This window comes from Macaca thibetana, chromosome 10 (genome assembly GCF_024542745.1).
Source record: "Macaca thibetana thibetana isolate TM-01 chromosome 10, ASM2454274v1, whole genome shotgun sequence".
Classification (NCBI taxonomy): domain Eukaryota; kingdom Metazoa; phylum Chordata; class Mammalia; order Primates; family Cercopithecidae; genus Macaca; species Macaca thibetana.
In genome coordinates, this window is record NC_065587.1 from 43,243,920 (window position 1) to 43,263,837 (window position 19,918).

A 19,918-nucleotide genomic window follows, 5' to 3' on the forward strand; every position below is an offset into this window, starting at 1 on the left:
AGCCAGATCCTAAATATCCTAGGAGTGAACTGTCCTGTCTCCACTGCAGCTCATCAGCTCTCCCTGTGCTGCACGAAAGCAGCCATAGACACAAGGTAAATGAGTGGTCATAGCTGTGTTCGAATAAAACTTTATTTACGAAAACAGACTGCACCTGGATCTTGTAGTTTGCCAAACCCGGCCCTGGGTGAGTTAAGATCAAGAACTACTATTATGAAGCAAGCATTAAAAAAAAAAAAAAAAAAAAACTTTTACCATTTGCAGCTACTCCCTGTGCCACTCAGGTTCCCTCCCTTGTTTCCATCATTAAAACAAATTCGGAAATAAATGGGATGTTAAGGTTTGAGCAAGTCATCTCTCAATAGAGTGATGATGTATTTCAGTTTGCATGGTACAGTCCCCGTTTATACCTGTTTTCCCCACATAATTAGTAAAAGAGCCCAGTTTCACTCTCAAAAAGTCCTGGTGATGATGATAAATTAGTTGATCATACTATTTCAAAACCCTATTTCGATGTTTGCGCTACCAAAATGACCTCATCTTAAAATTTTCTATTAATTAATGAAATTATCAATAATAGCAATAGAAACTTATAAAACAAATCAATATGATTTACTAAAAAAATCAGAAAAGACCTCGATCGTGCAGGCAGAGAGGAAATGCTCGATGAAAGTGGGGTAACTGAGTTGAATGGCTGTTCACACCGGCTCTTCAGGTATCTGAAGATGATTATATTCGAGACCGCTGACCCTCGGGGATTTCTGTTCATGGAGAGAAGATGCAGCACCGAAGCCAAAACCCCACCTGGCTCAGCAAGGCCGAAAAGAGAGGGCGTCGGTGAGGAGCACGAGCCAAGTGTGGGCTCGCGGTGCCCACTTCAGAAGCGGAGCCAACTGGCTCCATCCTCTGCCAGCCGAGCGAGAGGGCAGTCGGGACCTGGGCCAGCTTTTGGATGGAGCCTCCAGACAGGACCCTGGCTCCTGGGGCACAAGGGGGCCGCAGCTGCCAGGGTCATTTGGCAGAGACCCTGGGTGGACTGCTGCCCCAGGGGAGGCCTTTTCCTCCAAGCTGCTCAGGATCAGCGCTATGGGGGTCCAGGCAGGCACATCCTGGCTGGGAGTTATTGTGTCATGATACAGAAGAACCCTTTGGTCAGAAGAGAAGAAACACATTTGCAGTGCTTAAACCCCCGGGGGTTCTCTGAGCAGGTAGAGGACTGTATCCCAGAAGCCAGAGATGGGAAGGGAAGGGACTCCACCAGTGGAGAACTGAGGAGCCAGCAGGAGACTGGTGGTCAGCCTCTGAGGCTGGTCTCTTCTCTCTGTGTCTCCGCAGCTCTCATCGGCTCTCTACATTCTCCCCGCATCTTCTGAGCTCCTTTTTCCTTCTCCTTCTTCTCCTTCTTCTCCTTCTTCTCTTTCTTCTCCTTCTTCTCCTTCTTCTCCTTCTTCTCCTTCTTCTCCTTCTTTTAAAGAGGGTCTCACTCTGTCTCTTGAAGTGGAATGCAGTGGCACAATCACAGCTCACTGCAGCCTCAAACTCCTGAGCTCAAGCCATCACCCTCCTTCTCCCAAGTAGCTGGGACTACAGGTGCACACCACCACACCCAGCTAATTTTTTTTTTTTTTTCTTTGTAGAGACAGGGTCTCACTATGTCACTCAGGCTGGTCTAGAACTCCTGGCTTCAAGTGATCCTCCCACCTCAGCCTCTCCAAGTATTGGGATTACAGGCATTAGCCACCTGTAGACAGCAGGGAGCTATGGAAGGGATTTGAAGCAAGATGGACCTCTGGACCCCCACTGGCCCAGCCTGAGCTTGTTTTTCTGTTGGGTGATCTTGGCTATTTGTTCACATTTAAAGATGAGACTCTCAAATGCTTATTGGAAGCTCTAACGGGAGCATGGACCAGGCTCTGGGTGGGAGCTGAAGGGATCAAAGCGTTTCACTGGGAATGGAATCAGGGTTGGCACCCCAAGCACTTTTTTCTTGGGCCTCTTAGTTTCTTCTGAACAGCATTGCCAGATTTTACTAATAAAAATTTGTGGCCGGGCGCAGTGGCTCAAGCCTGTAATCCCAGCACTTTGGGAGGCCGAGACAGGCGGATCACGAGGTCAGGAGTTCGAGACCATCCTGGCTAACACGGTGAAACCCCGTCTCTACTAAAAAATACAAAAAACTAGCTGGGCGAGGTGGTGGGCGCCTGTAGTCCCAGCTACTCGGGAGGCTGAGGCAGGAGAATGGCGTAAAAACCCGGGAGGCGGAGCTTGCAGTGAGCTGAGATCCGGCCACTGCACTCCACCCTGGGCGACACAGCGAGACTCCGTCTCAAAAAAAAAAAAAAAAAAAAAAATTGTAATTTGTTGGACATATTTATACCAAAAAAAGGATCTGTTGCTTATCTGAAATCCAGTGTAACAATGCGTCCTGTATTTTATCCAGCAACACTACCTGAGAAGAAACCTCCAGCCTCAGGCCCCTCCCTGGCCGCAAGCATTCTGGAGGCTGAGCCAGGAAGATGCCAGCATTTCGCTGCTTTGTAAGTAGACTTTCCTGCAAATCCGTTTTCAGTGCATGACTTGCAGCCACAGTTAGGCTGGAATCTCTCAATCCAGGTTCCCCTGGTTCCAGCCTTCAAAGGAAACCCTAGTTGGTCTTTTCTTGGAATGGAAAAGGGTAGATGCCTAGTGGCCCAAAGTGATGGGGAAGATCTGGGAGTCTAACCGTCCCTTTTAAAGGCCTTCAGGCCAGGCGCGGTGGCTCACGCCTATAATCCCAGCACTTTGGGAGGCCTAGGTGGGTGGATCACCTGAGGTCAGGAGTTTGAGACCAGCCTGGCCTCCATAGTAAAACCCCATCTCTACTAAAAATACAAAAATTAGCCTGGCATGGTGGCGGGCACCTATAATCCCAGCTACTCAGGAGGCTGAGGCAGAAGAATCTCTTAAATCCGGGAGGCAGAGGTTTCAGTGAGCTGAGATCATGCCATTACACTCCAGCCTGAGCAACAGAATGAGACCCTGTCTCAAAAAAATAAAAATAAATAAATAAATATAAACCTGTTGTCATTTGTCCATCGGTTTTCCTGCTTCCAAACTTTCTGACATCTCTGAAGAGCTGTCATCTCCCCTTCCTGTTCCTGTCCTAGTGAATGTCGGTGTTTTCATTCCTTTACTGCCTTGTTAGTCAGGAAGGTTCAATCTGTCTTGTTGGACTAGAGGTTCCTGCCTATCTCTGTCCAGGGACTTCATTTCTCTCTGCTGCTTCTGCTGCAGTCACACACAGCACAAACACGGCCACCCGGAGCTCACAGGACGAGCCAGCTGAGCCCTGGTCCCATAGCCAACTGACCCAGTGTGTCCACATTCAGATTCCAGATTTCCAAAACAGAGGCTTGCATCGGTGTCCTCTGGGTCAGGATTCTGCACCTGAGCCAGGGAGCCATAGAGAGACGGCGTCACCTGGCAATAAAATCCCACACCTAGGAGAGGAGGGCAGTTCTCAGAGAAGCTGTGGGCTGGGCAGACATCCCAAAAGATGTCTACTCCAGAGTCAGGAATCTTTGGAACATTGACTGTGAAGAGGACCCTCGAACATCCTCCAACTCTTCACACCTTGGCCCTATTCTCACCTCCTCCCATGCCCACTGATGTCTTGTGAATTCCCTTTGCACATAGAGAAATATAACTGAATTACTATTTTCTACACCTACCTAATCACCAGCTCTGCCAGTCCTGCCTTCCAAGTACAAATGGTTTTTAGCGTCCACGTCATTACCTTGCCTGAGCCACTGTCATCTCCTCGCTGCAATAGTCTCCTAACTGGTTTTCCTCCTCTAATCTTGTTTGCCTACAATCCAATCTAAAAAGGCAACCCGAGTAGTGTTTTTAAACACAGATCCAATCATTTGCTTCAAATCCCTTCCACAGCACCCTGCTGCCTACAGGAAATTGAACCAACTCCTCAATTGGCCTTCAACGTTATCATCTTTCACCCCCACGGCACCCATCCCAGCACTCCGTCTCCAGAAGACAGAATTATTTAGAATTTTCCCCAACCTTCCACCAACCCACACAATTTCCTTCCACGACACTCTGCTTATAAAATCCACTCTACTGAGACATCCTCTTCCTCCACATCATCCCTTAAAACTCATTTCCAAGCCGGTCATGGTAACTCACGCCTATAATCTCAGCACTTTGGGAGGTCGAGGCGGGCGGATCGCTTGAGGTTAGGAGTTCAAGACCTGCCTGGCCAACATGGTGAAACTCCATCTCTACTAAAAATACAAAAAATAGCTGGGCTTGGTGACACGCGCCTGTCATCCCAGCTATTGGGGAGGCTGAGACAGGAGAATCACTTGAACCCAGGAGGTGGAGGTTGCAGTGAGCAGAAATCACACCACTGTACTCCAGTCTGGGCGATAGAAAACAAAAACAAAAACAAAAAACAAACAAAAAAAACCCTCCTCTCCACACCATCTCCCCACAAAACCTCTCCTGACTTACACAAATTCACACAGCACCGGGACCCCTGGCCTTTGATCCTGTATTATTCTGGGCTCATCTCCATCACTACACAAAGACCCCAAAACAGACTGCCATCCAATATGGTAAGACAGGGAACGTATTAAGCTGCTTAATATATAAAAACTCCTACAAACCAATATTAAAAAACAAACATTCCAGTAGAAAAAGAAGATCAAATGAGTCCAGGAGTTCAAGACCAGCCTGGGCAACATAGCAAGATCCCACCTCTACAAAAAATTTAAAATTAGCCAAGTGTGGTGGCGTGCACCTGTGGTCCCAGCTAGTCTGGAGACTGAGGTAGGAGGACCGCCTGAGCCTGGGAGGTCAAAGCTGCAAGCACTTCACTGCACTGGCAACAGAGTGAGACCCTGTCTCAAAGGAAAAAAAAAAAAAAAAAAAAAAGGCTGAGCACAGTGGCTCACGCCTGTAATCTCAGCACTTTGGAGGCCAAGACAGGTGGATCACTTGAGGTCAGAAGTTTGAGACCACCCTGGGCAACGTGGGTGAAACTCCGTCTGTACTAAAAATATAAAAAATTATCTGGACATGGTGGCAGGGGCACCTGTAGTCCCAGCTACTTGGGAGGCTGAGACAGAAGAATCACTTGAACCCAGGAGGCAGAGGTGGCGGTAAGCTGAGATCACACCACTGCACTCCAGCCTGGGCAACAGAGCGATACTCCGTCTCAAAAAACAAAAAACAGGCCGGGCGCGGTGGCTCAAGCCTGTAATCCCAGCACTTTGGGAGGCCGAGACGGGTGGATCACGAGGTCAGGAGATCAAGACCATCCTGGCTAACACGGTGAAACCCCGTCTCTACTAAAATACAAAAAAAAATTAGCCGGGCAAGGTGGCGGGCGCCTGTAGTCCCAGCTACTCGGGAGGCTGAGGCAGGAGAATGGCGTGAACCCGGGAGGCGGGGCTTGCAGTGAGCTGAGATCCGGCCATTGCACTCCAGCCTGGGCAACAGAGCGAGACTCCGTCTCAAAAAAAAAAAAAAAAAAACAAAGACCAGAAACACAAACAGGCAGCTCACAAAAATGAAAGCAAATACATGAAAAAATTATCAGCCTCATAGTCAATGTTCAGGTAAACAAGGAGATGCCATTTTTACCCATCAGATTCACAAATATCAAAGAGTTTGACAATGCAGTGTTTATAAGGAGATGGGGCTGGCGCGGGGGCTCACACCTGTAATCCCAGCACTTTGGGAGGCCAAGGCAGGTGGATCACCTGAGGTCGGGAGTTCGACACCAACCTGACCAACATGGAGAAACCCTGTCTCTACTAAAAATACAAAATTAGCCAGGCGTGGTGGTGCATGCCCGTAATCCCAGCTACTCGGGAGGCTGAGGCAGGAGAATCACTCGAACCCAGGAGACGGAGGTTGTGGTGAGCCAAGATCACACCATTGCACTCCAGCCTGGGCAACAAGAGCAAAACTCCGTCTCAAAAAAAAAAAAGGAGATGGGGAAAGAGTCATATTCATGAGATTTGTTGCGATAAACATTAATACAATTTCTCAGGAGGACAATTTGGCAATAACTATAATCGTTTTAAATGCATATGCCCTTTATTCCCAAACTCCTCCTACTATATAATATGTATGTTTATGTAATAGAATGTACATCTATTCTTCCACATATTCAGAAAGATGAGTGAAATGTAGGTTCTTTGCAGCATAGTTGGTAACAGCAAAAGAAAAATAATGCTGATGTTAGTCAATAAATTATGTTATACATGCACAATAGAATAGCATGCAACCATGGAAATAATGGCGCTATAATGGCTAACCGCTATTATTTTAAAGAAAGAAAAAAGGCAAAATGCAAAGGAATGTGCAAAGTATGTGCCCTTTTGTAGAAAAAAGAAGAGGTCTGTCTCATGCGCTTGTATTTGTGCAGACTTTCCGGAAGGAAAGTGTTAACAGCTAAGAGTGGCTGCCTCCAGGAGGAAGGATGGGGTCAGAGAGGACAACAAAGTTTACTTTCCAACAAATATAGCTCTTTGGTTCTGTTGGAATATTTTTACCATGCTAACTTTTTTTTTAATCTAGAGATTTTTTAAATTAAAAATAACTGGCCGGGCATGGTGGCTCACTCCTGTAATCCCGGCACTTTGGGAGGCCAAGGTGGGCGGATCACTTGAGCTCAAGGGTTCAAGACCAGCCTGGCCAACATGGTGACACCCTGTCTCTACTAAAAAATACCAAAAAATTACCTGGGCATGGTGGCGCGTGCCTGTAATCCCAGCTACAAGTGAGGCTGAGGCAGGAGAATCACTTGAACCCACCATTGCAGTGAATCGAGATCATGCCACTGCACTCCAGTCTGGGCAACAAGAGCAAAAACTCCTCAAAAAATAAATTAATTAAATAAAATAAAGTAAAATAAATAATAAAATTTAAAATACCAATCCAGAGTGGAGTCCCCCAACTCCAACTGATAAATCCCTGTAAGGCAGAAACACATTCTTACTCTCTCTGGGCCATGTGTACCATTCCACGAGGAGCCAGACTTTCCAAACAAATGACCCTTGCCCTCGCCAAAAGTCCTCCCTCGACACCTACGCTCCCTCAGTGCCCTGGTCCCTGCATGTCTCGGGAACTTAAAGCCAGGAGTTGAAATGTAAACCCTTACAATTCCAACGGCTGGCACTAACAGCACCTCAGCCCCCGCCACCAGCCACTCTCTCGGAGTTCCTCCCTGGTTCCCTTCCCCGCATCCCCGTTTGCTTGTCAGGGACTGAAGCAAGTCCTGGAGTGGGGTCTGAGCCGACCCAGAGGTCACGCTTCTCTTCTGCCACTTCCAGACCATGTGTAGAAACAGCTTGATTCGACAAACACCTCCTGAGAATAGTTCTCCACATGTTTCTTGGGCACCCACAACACACCAGGCTCCATTCTAGGCACCGCAGTGAAATGCCTCCACACTCAGGAGCACCTGGCCTCGTGTGGAGACTAAGAGTTTGGTCTCCTAAGTTTGTGGGGGACAGGAGAATTCAGTGAGAAAATGCATGCAGGGGGCTTAGCGCCATGCCTGTACACAGTGAGCCCCCAGCAAAGCAGATGGAGTCACCACCATCACCACCAATATCCTCCTCCTCCTCCCCTGGCATCCTCCCCTCCTCCAGGCAGGAAATGTATCTTCCCTTTCGCAGTGCCTGCAGTCACAGCTCAGGGTAGAGAACAGCTCCACGTCCTCCAGAATACCTGACATGCTGTTGAGTCCCGTGCATCAGGAAACCTGAGCAGGGACATTTTTGACATTTGATTGAGTTTGTAATCGGCATTTCTGGGAGTCCATGATAATCCCATGAAGCAGCCAAGTTTACAGCTCCAATTCATGACCATCCAGCTTTTGTCTTTAATAAGCTCCTACTGTGGGCCTAGGCTGCACACTGTGGTGGATTCAGAAACGGTGTGTGTTGGCCGGGTGCGGTGGCTCACACCTGTAATCCTGGCACTTTGGGAGGCCAAGGTGGGCGGATCACTTGAGTTCAGGAGTTCCAGACCAGCCTGGCCAGTATGGTGAAATTCCATCTCTACTAAAAATACAAACATTAGCCAGGTGTGGTGGCGGGCACTTGTACTCCCAGCTACTCGAAAGGCTGAGGCAGGAGAATGGCTTGAACCTGGGCGGCAGAGGTTGCAGTGAGCTGAGATTGCACTACTGCACTCCAGCCTGGGCAGCAGAGCAATACTCGGTCTCAAAAAAATAAAATAAATAAACAAATAAATAAATAACACGAAGTGCTGTGTGTTGTCCTCCAACAATCTGGTGATGATGCCACCCCCACCTTCTTACAGTCTCTCCTTGGGGAGCCGAGTCCTCCACATAGGAGGCAATTAGCAAGTGATGCCATGGTTCAGTATGTCCGAAAAGGAAAGGGCAGGCTGGGTGGGCAAGTTTAGGGAGACTTCAGGGAGTAGGGGTAAGCTTAGGGAGGTCCTCTCCATCCTCCTGCTATACAGATTTACTAAGGCAGTAGCATGTGACCCCAAATCCGTTGTTGGGTCACATCTGTTTGTCAGCTGCAGGGTTCTCAACCTTGGCTGCCTGTTGAAACCCTAGAGGAAGCTTTTTAAACCCCACTGCCCTGGGCTGCAGCCCAGACCCATTCATCAGAATCTGCAGGGGTGGGGCCCAGGTATCATGGTTTCGTAAATTTCTGCAGGTGATTCCACTGTGCAGTCAAGTTTGAGAACCAGCCATCTAGTGGCATTCATGAATTTTTTTCTGAGATGGAGTCTCGCTCTGTCACCCAGGCTGGAGTGCAGTGGTGCCGTCTCAGCTGACTGCAACCTCTGCATCCCAGGTTCAAGCAAGCCTCTTCAGCTTCCTGAGGAGCTGGGACCACAGGCGCCCACCACCACATCCAGCTAATTTTTGTATTTTTAGTAGAGACAGGGTTTTACCATGCTGGCCAAGCTGATCTCAAACTCCTGACCTCAGGTGATCTGCCCGCCCCAGCCTCCCAAAGTGCTGGAGTTACAGGCGTGAACCACCGTGCCTGGCCCATGAATGTTTTAAGTAATATTCCAATGGCCATTTTAGCTTTTATTCCAACAATTCTACGTTTCTTTTAAGGTGAGTTAGAAAAAAAGTGTAAGTAGCACAGCTAAACTGGCACTTCACGGACAGTATTAATATGGACAGGGCACCTACGCGTGAGCTTTAGTGTTCTTCCCAACAACAGGTGAGACACCCCTTCGCGTGTGAGTTGGATGTAGTTTAAATGCTGAAAGCCCAGCCTGAGCAATATAGCAAGACCCTGTCTCTACAAAAGACTTTTTTAAATTAGCCAGGTGTGGTGGCACACTCCTGTGGTCCCAGCTAGCCTGGAGGCTGAGGCGGGAGAATCACTTGAGACCCAGGAGGTGGAGGTTACAGTGAGCTGAGATCACGCCACTGCACTCCAGCCTAGGCGACAGAGCAAGACCCTGCCTCAAAAAATTTTAAATTTAATTTTAAAAGATTCACCCCCTAGCTGCGAAAGATATCTTCCTGTCCTGCTGGCCTGAATGCAGCTAACAGAACCCTTTCTGAGAACTTTCCTCCTACCAAAGGGCCCAGTGCCCCCGGAGCGGACGGAGCATAGGCTTTTGCGTGACCCAGCCCTCACGAGACGCCCAGCTCTGCTGCTTACTGGCCAGTGCACCTGCTGATGGCTATGATGCGCTAGCCTCTGTCTTCCTCCCCGAGCAATGGAGAAGCTGGCGGGGTTACTAGGAAGCCCTCCCACAGAGCATATGCAGAGAGGGAAGGCAAACACCTCTCCTTGCCCATGGTTAACAGTGCGCACTGAGTGTCTGTCCTGCAACTGCACCTGCACCTCCCAGCGGCCTTGTTCTCAGATGCCTGACCTGTGGCCCCAGATGTCTGCGATGGGAGGGAGACACTGTGCAAAAGGAAGGCATGTTCCCAAAACCTGGGATGTGCAGAGTACCCCGATGCCTTGGAGGGAGCAGGTCTGGGTGGGACTCCACTCTGCCGTCAGACGGGCACCTCAGACTGACCAGATGCCCGGCTCCCGGTGCACCCTGGCAGGAGGCACACGCTGCCCGGGCCCCTTTTCTGGTGAGATTAGCACCGCTCACATGCTCACGGCATTGGCCAGGCTTCTCCACTATAAAGTTCCTATGCTTCCCCTGTGGGAAGGTACTTTGAGACCATGTAACTGTCCCATTGCTCTCCAACTTCACAACCACTCTATTAGTTTCTTATTTTGATTTATTTATTTTTTATTTTTTATTTTTTTGAGCAGCAGGGTCTCATTATGTTGCCCAGGCTGGTCTCCAACTCCTGGACTCATGTGATCCACCTGCCTCCGCCTTCCAAAGCGCTGGGATTACAGGCATGAGCCACCACTCCTGGCCACATCCACTCTATTTGTTTCCTATGGCTGCCCTAACAAATTACCACAAGCTGGATGACTTAAAACAACAGAAATTTATTCTCGCAGAGCTCTGGCAGTCAGAGTCTAAAATCAAAGTTTCGGCCGGGCGCGGTGGCTCAAGCCTGTAATCCCAGCACTTTGGGAGGCCGAGACGGGTGGATCACGAGGTCAGGAGATCGAGACCATCCTGGCTAACACGGTGAAACCCCGTCTCTACTAAAAAATACAAAAAACTAGCCGGGCGCGGTGGCGGGCGCCTGTAGTCCCAACTACTCGGGAGGCTGAGGCAGGAGAATGGCCTGAACCCGGGAGGCGGAGCTTGCAGTGAGCTGAGATCCGGCCACTGCACTCCAGCAAGGGGGACAGAGTGAGACTCCGTCTCAAAAAAAAAAAAATCAAAGTTTCAGCAGAGCTGTGCTTCCTCCAAAGGCTCAAGGGGAGAATCAGCTCCTCACCTCTTCCAGTTCCCGGTGGCCCCAGGTGTTCGTGGTTTGTGGCTGCATCGCGCCGTCTCTGCCTCTGTGGTCCCATGGCACTCCTTGTCACGTGTCTGTCTCTTCTATCTCTTACAAAAACATATGTCAGCCGGGCATGGTGGATCCCAGCAATTAGGGATGCCAAGACGGGAGGATCACTTGAGCTAAGGAATTTGAGACCAGCCTGGTCAATAAAACAAGATCCCATCTCTACAAAAAAAAAAAAAAAAAAAAGTTTTAAATTAGACAGGTATGATGTGTGTCTCTAGTCAGAGCTACTCGGGAGGCTGAGACAAGGGGATCACTGGAGCCCAGGAGTTCAAGGCTGGAGGCTGCTGTGAGCTATGATCACACCACTGCACTCCAGACTGGGTGACAGAGTGAGACACTATCTCTAAAAAAAAAAAAAAAGGATGTGTCAGACCAAGTGTAGTGGCTCACACTTGTAACACCAGCACTTTGGGAAGCCAAGGTGGGCAGATGGCTTGAGCTCACGAGTTCAAGACCAGCCAGGGCAACATGGCAAAACCCCATCTCTACCAAAAATATGAAAAAAATTAGCCAGGCATGGTGGTGTGTGCCTATAGTCCCACCTACTCTGGAGGCTGAGGTGGGAGGATTGCCCAGGAGGTGGAGGTTGCAGGAAGCCGAGATTGCACCACTGTACTCCACTGTACTTCAGCCTGGGCAACAGAGCAAGACCTCTTATCAAAAAAAAAAAAAAGAAAAGAAAGAAAAAGAATAGGTGTCATTGGATTTAGGGCCACCAGTTATCCAGGATGATCTTATCTCAAGATCACTAACTTAAACACATTTACAAAGATTGTTTTTCCAAATAAGATGGCTTTCACAAGGGCCTTATTAGGTCGTGGACATTTATTTCCGTTCAACCCCTGAGGCCCACTCATTGTGGCATTCGTTGATGAGTCTTGCCTGAACTCATCATTATGATGATTTGCCAAGTGCCAAAGATTGCTTTCTAATTCCATCTCACCTTCCCAGCCGCTCATTAGCATCCTACTGTCCCTTCTCCACATTTTTAAATTGATTTACACCAGTGGGCTTTCTTCTTTTTTTCTTTATTTTTTGGGTTGAGGGCTCACTGTGTTGCCCCTCCTGGGCTCAGTGATCTTCCCACAGTGCTATAGGCAAGAGCCACCACGCCCGGCCCTTCTTTCTTTTCTTTTCTCTTTCTTTCTTTCTTTCTTTCTTTTTTTTGAGACTGGATTTTGGCTGGGCACGGTGGCTCACACCTGTAATCCCAGCACTTTGGGAGGCGGGCGGATCACTTGAGGTCAGGAATTCAAGACCAGCCTGGCCAACATGGCAAAACCCCACCTCTACTAAAAATACAAAACATTAGCCAGGCGTGGGGGTGCACACCTGTAGTCCCAGCTACTTGGGAAGCTGAGGGACGAGAATCACTTGAACCTGGGTGGGGGTAGAAATTGCAGTGAGATCACTGCACTCCAGCCTGTGTAACAGAGCAAGACTCAGTCTCAAAAAAACAAGGCCCTCCCCGCCGCCAAAAGAAAAAAAGAGACCGGATCTTGCCTATCACTCAGGCTGGAGTGCAGTGGCAGGATCATAGCTCCCTGCAACCTCAAACTCCTAGGCTCCAGCAATCCTGCCTCCTCAGCCTCCCACAGAGCAGGAATCACAGGCATGCACCACCGCTTCAGGCTCCCCTTTTGTTTGCCTAAGTCATTCATTTTTGTTGTATTTTATAAAAGTCTTGCTGAGTGACAGACTGAAAATAAACAGGACTGAGCCCCCACCCCTGATAGATGGCCAAGTGCTGGTCATGGATACTTGTGGGGTGGGGGCGCAGTCATCCTCAGGGTCCCCCACATTTAATTCCTGAAACCTGCATCTCTGAATTTCAACTCTAGGTAGATGGAGTTTATTGAGCGCCTACTGTGTACCTGAGAATTTCCACCTCCATCCCGGCCCCGTCCACTCCTCACTGATTCATCAAATGGGCTCCTACCTGGTCTCCACCCACCCTCTGCCTGAGAGCAGTGATCTGAAAACAAAACCCCAAAACTCTCCAGTAGCTTCCCAGTGAACTAAGTCCAAAGCCCACACCTCAGCCTGCAAGGTGCTGCCTGACCAAGGCCTGCCCATCGTCTGGCCACATCCCCACCACTGGCTCTTTGTGGGGCCAGCCCAGTCGCCCAGGCCTTCAGTCTGCTTCTGACACGGGCCAGGCCTTGTTCCCGCCATCCTTTTGCATATGCTGTTCCCTCTGCCAGGAATGCTTTTCCACACCCTTCCCATGGCAGGTCTGTGTCATCCTTCAAGTGTCCGCTCTAAAGATGCCTTTTCCAGGCAGCCCAGACGGCCTGGTCTGAAGCACCCGTCCCCCACCAACATTCTCTCTATTCCTTCCCAGAACTGGTGCGGAATTGTAAATCTCTAGGCAGGGCGGGAGCTCAGATAGGATTTTCATTTCTTATGCAAATGTGTCTGCCCTTCTTCCCTGATGGCCTACGGATTCTCCAGCTTTTCCCAGTAGAGACCGCAGGATGGGACCACTGAGTTCTAGCCTGGGATGCACACAGTTCATCCGCGGCAGGGAGGTTTCCTGAGCAGGGAGGCTGGGTAATCAGTATTCCAATGCAAGTGACATGAGGAGGGGCCGGCTGGGATTCTAGCTCCCACCCACCATTTGATGATCCCATCTGGGAAAGGAGGGCACGATGGTGTCTTCCTTGGAGAGGAGTCACTGCAAGGATTCATGGTAGTAGGGCCAAGGGGCAAAGGGCATCAGTGTCATAAATGCTCTACCACTAGTGGCCACCATCCTCGCTGGACAGTCACCTCCGTGGCAGGGACCAGATCTATTCTGTTCATCACCATGTGCTATAAATGAGCCGGCACATAGTAAAGGATCAATAAATACCTTATACATGAAGGGCTGGTAAGATGGAGGACCCAGAAACTTACTAACAGGTGATTTCAAACTTCCAGGATCAGTCAGGATGCCCATGTGTGCTTTGCTGTGAGTGGAGCAAGGGTGTAGCCTTGACATGGGGCACAATGGAAAGTGGGAGGGAGGGGCTGATGTGAGCAAAAAACATTTCACCTGGACAGCCATGGTGGCTCACACCTGTAATCCCAGCACTTTGGGAGGCAGAGGCAGGTGGATCACTTGAGGGAAGGAGTTCAAGACCAGCCTTGCCAACATGGTGAAACCCCGTCTCTACTAAAAATACAAAAATTAGCCGGACATGGTGGCAGTGCCTGTAATCCCAGCTACTTAGGAGGCTCAGGCAGGAGAATCACTTGAACCCGGGAGGTGGAGCTTATAGTGAGACAAGATCACACCATTGCACTCCAGCCTGGGCAACAGAGCAGGACTCCATCTCCAAAAAACAATAGAGACACAGTCTTTCCACGTTGCCCAGGCTGGTCTTGAACTTCTGGGCTCAGGTGATCCTCCCACCTAGGCCTCCCAAAATGCTGGGATTACAGGCTTGAGCCATTGTGCCCAGCCCTGACTTTTAATCTTTTTGTTTTTTTAAAAAAACAACTTTATTAGCCAGGCGTGGTGGTATACACCCATAATCCAGCACTTTGGGAGGCCAAGGCAGGTGGATTACTTGAGCTCAGGAGCTTGACATCAGCCTGGGCAACACGGCAAAACCTCATCTCTACAAAAAATCAGTCGCTACAAAAATCAGCCAGCTGTGGTGGCGGGTGCCTGGAATCCCATCTACGTGGGAGGCTGAGGCAAAGAATTGCTTGAACCTGGGAGGCGGAGGCTGCAGTGAGCCGAGATTGTGCCACTGCACTCCAGCCTGGGTGGCAGAATGAGACCCTGACTCAAAAAAATAAAAATAAAAAAATTAGCCAGGCATGCTGGCACGCTTCTGTGGTCCCAGCTACTCTGGAGGCTGAGGCAGACTTAAGCCTGGAAGGTGGAGGTTGCAGTGAGCTGAGATTGCACCACTGCACTCCAGCCTGGATGAGAGAGGATGACAGAGTGTGACCCTATCTCAAAAATAAAAAAATAAATAAACTTCATTGATGTATAAGTTACATATCATAAAATTCAATACCCATTGTTAGTGCACAATTCTGTGACTTCTAATATTTTTTGCCTATGCATAATCATTATCATAATCCAGTTTTTAAATATTTGTATCACGCCTGGCAGGTCGTGGAGCTTGCAGTGAGCCGAGATCATGTCACTGCACTCCTGCCTGGGCAACAGAGCAAGACTTTGTCTCAAAAAAAAAAGTTTCACCCAAAAAGTTCCTTCGAGTGCTGAAGTTTTAAAGCCATTCCCTTTACATTCTGATACCCGAAAATAAACCTTGAAATCCCCCAAGGCGAAAATGTTCTCCTGAGGGACCCAAGTTAGCTCCTATTTCCCATCCTTGGGAGAAAGCTCTTTGGGTAGGGTGCTATCTACTTGGCATAATGAGTACTATTTAATTTGCACACTGTGCCCCCCTTGCCCCATGAGATAAAGAGAGGGATGGCAGTGGATGGCTGGGAGCCCACAGAGAGACAGTGCCTGGTGATCTGGCAGAGGCTATTTTATCATCTCCAAGTAAAAAATGGAGAAAAAATTTGAGACTCCAAAGAGATCCCACCTAAGAGGGGGAGTGATCACTCACTGAAAACATAACACAAACCTGGTTTTTGTGATCTTTTTTCTGATCTCTGATGTGTCAACCAAAGCAAGTTTTTCTCAGCCTGTCAGGCTCTGGTGTCTTGAGATGCTGAATGCAATTGCAGGAAGGAGAAGGAATTGAGTGATGTCCTCAAACACATGTGAGTAAGACTTGGATAAGCAAAACTGTCTGAGTGCAGAATTTCTCAGAGCCCTCCATGTGCTGGGGAGGACTATGAAGCCCCAAAAGGGAGCTGCTGGACTAGGCAAGTCATTTTTCAGGGAAGATGGAATTGGTACCCACAGAACACCTCTCATGTCTCAGGCCTCTGGAACACAGTTACATGAGAAATGGTAGCAAAGCCTCCAGGTGCACAATGCCTGTTTCAAATGCTGAGCTTGGGGCTTTGTGCTGGTTATGTCTTTAGATGACATAGCAGTCCTAGTTTATTTGTTTGTTTTTTGAGACAGAATTTCACTCTTGTCGGCCAGGCTGGAGTGCAGTGGCGCGATCTTGGCTCACTGCAACTCTGCCTCCTGGGTTCAAGCCGATTCTCCTGCCTCAGCCTCCCAAGTAGCTGGGATTACACGCATGTGCCACCTTGCCTGGTCAATTTGTATTTTTATTTTTATGTGTTTATTTATTGAGATGGAGTCTCACTCTTTCACCCAGGCTGGAGTACAGTGGCACAATCTTGGCTCACTGCAACCTCCATCTCCTGGATTCAAGCGATTCTCCTGCCTCAGCCTCCCAAGTAGCTGGGATTATAGGCATGCACCACCATGCCTGGCCAATTTTGTATTTTTATTTTTCTTTATATTTATTTATTTATTGAGCCAGAGTCTCACTCTTTCGCCCAGGCTGGAGTGCAGTGGCGCAATCTTGGCTCACTGCAACCTCCATTTCCCGGGTTCAAGAGATTCTCCTGCCTTAGCCTCCTGAGTGGCTGGGATTACAGGCATGTGCCACCACACCCGGCTAATTTTTGTACTTTTAGTAGAGACAGGTTTTTGCCATGTTGGCCAGGCTGGTCTCGAACTCCTAACCTCAGGTGATTCACCCTCCTCAGCCTCCCAAAGTGGTGGGATTACAGGCGTAAACCACTGTACCTGGCCACAGCCCTGTTTCACTGAAGATGATGGTCTGAAACTGGAATACTGTGGCCACTACACCAAACCATCTCCCTCGTGAGGCCATTCCTCTCAGAACAGGCACACGGCAAGTACTCAAAAATTAGTAAGCACTGGCCGGGTGCAGTGGCTCACACCTGTAATCACAGCACTTTGGAAGGCAGAGGCAGGAAGATTGCTTGAGCTCAGGAGTTTGAGAACAGCCTGGGCAACATAGCCAGATCCTATCTCTACAAAAAAAAAAAAAAAAATTAGCAGGGCATGGTGGTGTGTGCCTGTGGTCCCAGCCACCCAGGAAGCTAAGGCAGGAAGATCATTTGAGCCCAGCAGGTCAAGGCTACAGTGCTAATTGTGCCACTGCACTCCAGCCTGGGTGATAGAATGAGACCCCCATTTCCAAAAAAAGAAAAATTAGTGAGTACTGATTTCAATGGAAGAACAAACTGTCGTAGACAGACTCTCTCCAGCTAAGCATTTGGAAACATGCCCAATTCTGGTTAAATAAGATGGTTCGGCCAGGCATGGTGGCTCACGCCTGTAATCCCAGCACTTTGGGAGGTAGAGGCGGATGGATCACCTGAGGTCAAGTTCAAGACCAGCCTGACCAACATAGTGAAACCCTGTCTCTAATAAAAATACAAAAAAAATTAGCTGGGCATGGTGGTGGGCGCCTGTAATACCAGCTACTTGGGAGGCTGAGGCAGGAGAATTGCTTGAACTTGAGAGGCAGAGGTTTCTGTGAGCTGAGATCATGCCATTGTACTCCAGCCTGGGAAACAAGAGTGAAACTCCATCTCAAAAAGAAAAAAAAAAAAGATGGTTTATGCATACAACGAAATACACAGCAACAACAACAACAAAAATGAGGCATTTCTTTGTGGGTTGACATGGAAAGATCTTAAGACATGTCTTGAAGCAAACAAAATGTATGCACAGCTGGCTTCCACTTAGATGTCTAACAGGCAACTTAGATTTAATTTATCCAAAGGGGAGCATGTTCCCTTCTTTCATAAACAGCCCTTTTGTCATTGTTGTTTGCTTTTTGTGTTTTGTTTTTGAGACAGGCTCTCGCTCTGTTGCCCAGAGTGCAGTGGCTCGATCATGGCTCACTGCAGCCTCGACTTCCTGGGCTCAGGGGATCCTCCCACCTGAGACCCCCAAGTAGCTGAGACTACAGGCGCACACCACCATGCCTGGCTAATTTTTGTATTATTTGTAGAGCCTATGTTGCCTAGGCTGGTCTCAAACTCCTGAGCTCAAACTCTAGCCTCAGCTTCCCAAAGTCCTGGGATTACAGGCGTGAGCCACCATGTCCAGTCCCAAACAGCCCTTCTGATACTCAGTCAGCCTGCTAGATGCCCAGAGCAAAAACTTTGGAGTCAGCCTGGACACTTCTTGTTCCCTCGTTCCTATTTTTCAGCAAATCCTCTTGGCTTTACCTACAAAATATGTCCCAACTCTGACCAATTTTCACCTTCTCCTCTACTCTTGTGTTGGCACAACTGTATTCATTTCTCAGGGCTGCTATAACAAATTGTCCAAAACTGATGGCTTCAAACAACAGAATCTTTTTCTCCCAGGGTTCTGGAGGTGAGAGGTCTGAAATAAAGGTGTGGGCAGGGCCACCTTCCCTCTGAAGCCTCCAGGGGAGGGCCCCTCCTGGCTTCTTCCAACTTCTGGTGCTTCCTGGTGTTCCTGGGCATCACTGCCACTCTGCCTCCATCTCCACATCCCCTCTCTCTGTGTATCTTCCTGTGGCTTCCCCTTTTTATGAGGATACCAGTCATTTAGGGTGGGTCCTAAATCCAGGATAATTTCTTCTCCAGATCTTTAACTACATCTGCAAAGACTCTAAGACCAAACAAGGTCACATTCTGAGATCCCAGGTGGACAAGAATTTGGGAGAAAAACTATTGAACCCAGCACACCAACTCACCAGCATCTTTTGTTTGATGATTTCTCTAGCCTCCAACTGTCTTGGGTTTCTGACCTTGACCCCCTACAGTCAATGTACAAGACAGTAGCCAAAGTGCTCCTGGTGAAAATATCAGGTCTCATCCCTGCTGTGTCAACCCTCAAAGGTCCCCACCTCATCTGGAGCAAAAGGCAGACTTCTTCCGAGGGACCACGAGGTCCCACAGTCCTCCCAGTCCCTGCTTTGCAGCCTCTGATGTCCCAGCTGTTCCTCCAATCTGTTGGGCACGGTCCCCCTCTCCAGGCCTTTGCACTTGGTAGCTTTTTCCTAGACTTCTGTTTCTTCTAAACTGGCTCTCTCCCCTCCCCTCCGTGAAACTTTCCGAAGCCCTAGAAATGCCCATTCCTGCCCCTTTTAATGTTTTCTCCGAAGCGCTTCTCACCCCAGGAACACTCAGTGCATTTTACACATCCGTGGTGTGAGCTGTCTAGGTCCTCACCAGGATGAACTGCCTGAGGGCAAATCTCTTTCTGCTGTGTCCTCAGCACCCAGAACAGTTTCTGGCACACAACGGACACTCTATTGAGTTTTAAATTTTTTAATATATTAAATTTTAAAAATACATGGAACGGTTCATGAATTTGCATGTCATCCTTGTGCAGGGAGCATCTGATCTCGGTATCGTTCCAATTTTAGTATGTGTGCTGCTGAAGCTAACACAGGGTTTAAAGATGTGTTGAATGACTATGTTGAATGACTACATGAATGTACTTATGCCAGAAAACAAAACAGAGGGTGCCCAGAGCCTGAAGCCCACCAATAAAGATAGTTGGGGAGAGGGCAAGAGTGGCCCAGCGACATACAATATGTTTTTAAAACGTGTATTCATTGCCATAGGGATATTTTTCCATCTATCAGACTGTCAAGAATGCAGAATACTAGCCAGAGGCCAGGCGCGGTGGCTCACATCTGTATTCCCAGCACTTTGGGAGACCAAGGCAGGTAGATCATTTAAGGTCAGGAGTTCGAGACCAGCCTGACCCACATGGTAAAACCCCATCTCTACTAAAAATAAAAAAAAAAAAAAAAAAAAAAAAATAGCCAGATGTGGTGATGCATGCCTGTAGTCCCAGTTATTCGGGAGGCCGAGGCAGGAGCATCACTTGAACCCAGGAGGCAGAGGTTGCAGTGAGCCGAGACCGTACCACTGCACTCCAGCCTGGGGGACAGAGTGAGACTCTGTCTCAAAACAAAAACAAAAACAGAATGCTAGCCAGCTGCGGTGGCTCACGGCTGTAATCCCAGCACTTTAGGAGGCCCAGGTGGATGGATTGCTTGAGCCCAGGAG

At 48.7% G+C, this 19,918-nt stretch overlaps 1 non-coding gene across 1 annotated transcript; it reads right to left on the minus strand.

Annotated features, from left to right (window-relative positions):
• Positions 1-19,187: 19,187 nt before the first annotated feature.
• On the minus strand, positions 19,188-19,290 carry LOC126929887 (U6 spliceosomal RNA). The gene has a single exon (XR_007717324.1). It is a non-coding gene; the product is annotated as a U6 spliceosomal RNA (small nuclear RNA).
• Positions 19,291-19,918: the final 628 nt, after the last annotated feature.